This window comes from Halichoeres trimaculatus, unplaced genomic scaffold (genome assembly GCF_033239565.1).
Source record: "Halichoeres trimaculatus isolate MK-OKI-2021-1 unplaced genomic scaffold, fHalTri1.1 fHalTri1_scaffold_8, whole genome shotgun sequence".
In the NCBI taxonomy this organism is placed as follows: domain Eukaryota; kingdom Metazoa; phylum Chordata; class Actinopteri; order Labriformes; family Labridae; genus Halichoeres; species Halichoeres trimaculatus.
This window is the reverse complement of record NW_027437186.1, coordinates 20,636,056-20,639,238: the sequence shown is the minus strand read 5'-3', so window position 1 is coordinate 20,639,238 and position 3,183 is coordinate 20,636,056.

The window sequence follows — 3,183 nt, the reverse complement described above, 5'->3', positions numbered from 1 at the left end:
CTAAACTAAAACTAAACTAAAACTAAGCCTTGTTGCAAAAATCAAAACTAAATAAAAACTAGAATGCCCGCTCTAAAACTAATTAAAACTAAACTGTAATGGAAAATAAAATGTCAAAACTAACTAAAACTAAACTATAATGACAAATCCAAAACTATTATAACCTTGGGTACCGGACATCAGTAAAGGGATCTTTTCAAATGTGAAAGGTATCCATCCCAAAATGTCATAAACATGCACATTGCTCACTGTTTGCACAACCTTTCAACAATCTGAGTAAACATCAAGTGGAAATTAATACGATGGTTTGATTTTCACCTTATCTGAGCAGGGTTTGGCAGTGTCTGACTGGCATTCTCTGCCATACTGGCATGGATTTCTCAGTTTAATGCCACTGAGTCTGGACCTGCCACAAACCTGTCTGTCAAAGCACTCGAGGGAAGGCAAGTTAGCCAGCAGAGAAGTAACTAAATTGAAAAATGAAAGAGAGGGGAGAAGTGTCTTCACAGTAAAAATAGTTGAAGAGGAAGAGCAAACCCTGAACGAAGAGAACAGCAGACATAAACTAACAAGTGGAACACAAGAAGGATGAAGCAGTCACCCTACCCAACAGTTCTCCAGTGTCCATAGGAAAAAAACATCATACTATTCTTTTTCAACAGCAATGCTCCTTTTCACTCTTTACACAACTACCGTGTTCATCCTTTTCTTCTGTATTCTGCATTTTAGCTGTATGCTGTTGCATATGGATCTTAACTTTTTTACTTTTCCTGAAAGACATCCAACTTCTTTCTGAAGCAGAGTGACTTAGCAGACCTCCTCCTGACTTGTTGTGGGCTGACCTGCATACTTCTGAATACCTAATGAGATATGATCTGTGCTTGCGGCACCCAAACTGTGTGCACATTACAAAACTTTATGAGGAATGAGACAATCTCTTTGCTTTTTCGAAACAGATGTAAAAACTTTAGTTAAGTGAAACCTAAAATGAAGACTTCAACAGCACTCTGTCGTAGATAGCTTCTGTCTTTGCACGGATGGTGACAAGTCATAGATTGCCATGCAGCTCTGCAGAATGTGACAAAAATGAAAGAAAAAACAAGCTTCTTCTTATAATGTGACAGCCAATGGTTGTCAATATCTTCCCTTTTTCTCTCTTTCGCTTTCTTTCAGAGAAGCTAAGGCTAAGACCAAACCAGTAAGATCACATTAGGCCTGAAAACACTGTTAGCCACCAGTCCACACATAGAACATCAAGTTAAATTGATCAAATACAACGAAACAGAAAAGTAAGAGTAAGATCAGAGCTGCTCTAACTTCTTTCTTTAGATCAGCTTTCCATGAAACGGATAGGACAGACAGTTGTATAAATTTAGAGAAGAAATGGACATACATACTCTTTTGCTAGCGTTAGGGTCATGCTCTTTTTCACCACCAGAGGGAGCAGTTTACCAAACTGATCTGCAACTACATGTTTGTGAAGATATCCATGAGTTCTTTGTGAAAATACAGATCTGATACAGGCTGGATGAGGCATATCTAAGTGGTTACACTCTTGCTTTAACTGTGGTGTTCTGTTTGACCTGAAGAAGGATGACAGGATGACATTTTTACTGAGCGACTGACCAAGGAGTGATCTTGGTTGCTATCCTGAGAACTGGAGACAGCTGCAGAGCAAAGCTGCCAAAGGGAGCAACTATCATTGGTAACTTCCAGCAGCATTGATAATGGCAGCACTGCTTTTCTATCAAAGGATTACCCTGCCTGTGTTCACAGGTCTGACAGCTTTTTGGTGCTCCAAACAAGAAACACAGCATGACTAAATCAAATTCAACTCTTTCAATGAACCCTCTGACCCCATAGAGATAATAACTAAACTTTAAGTATGAGGCTGTGTGGGCAGTTCAGAGTATGCTGCTTTAAAACTTTAAACATTTTCAAAGCATTCATATTTAGTTAGTTCTATAAAACTGTAAAACTGACTTCTGATTCTTTTTTTTTTAATGAAAAGTAAAGAGTTCATCCAGGAACATCAAAGGGAAAAAAGGAAGCAATAACATAATATAAGTATTTGATACTTATTAGAAGTATTTTGGTAAAATAACATATAATTTTGTGATTAAGTTTGCTTTATTGAAAAAGTGTAAAGGTATTAGACTACAATTAAAATTTTCCCCACTCAATAACTGTACCTGGCCCACTTCTATCTGTTAGGTAGCTTTACTTCCAAGTCTATAAAGTCGATGCCAAACTTGATAGATCCTGTTAATCTACAGATTTAAACCTAAGAAAAATGTCTGAAAAAGAAAGGACACATTATTATGTTTGACACCATTCAAGTTCATGATTCTGTAACTTGACAATAATCTTTTATAGCATCAGTTTGATATTTCTTGCATATATTACTGCAATTGCAATTCTTCAATCATTGTTTCCATCAGTCAGTGCTAAACTTTGGAGCAGGTTTAAATAGCTAAACATTAAGGGGACAGGTCATCAAAAATCCAACACTCAAGACTGTAAGACAATTTCCAGCGGCCCCAACTTTACCTTGTTTTGAGTGCTAATGTGTAAAGATGGACCACACTCAAAGCTAAATGTTGAACATGGTACACATGACACCCTCATAACAGGTTAGCATTGTCATTGAGAACATGTTAGCATGCTCATGTTAGCAATTAGCACTAAATACCAAACAGCCTTACACAGCAGCTGGCATGTCTCTAGGCTCTGAATGTTACTTTTAATGAGTGTTGAATGTTTTGGCTCAGACTCTTCACAGCAGCAATCAAATAGAGTTTGACTTTAGAGTTTGGGTTGGAATGGGACAAATTCTCCAGCAAAAAAAAAGAAAAATCTCTTGCAAAATCCTTTTTTGTTTTTAAGAAAATAAACAAATAAATAAATAAATATTTTAGCTGATTTTTTTTTCCTGTCAACTGCATCGCACAAACAAGCATGGGCCCCTTCTATGTTCCTCAGGTACAACTCACTGAGTCAACACTTGGGGGTTTAACTTAAATCTTACATTAAAATGTAGCTATGCAAGCACATAAGGCAGAGCTTGCAAAAGTATTTATCCGGCTGGCAGTATGATGACAGCCCTGAATGTCTGATGGTCCCTAGGAGCTAGAAGGATAAACATTAGCCTAAGAGCAAATCAATCAACTCATTGTCTACATT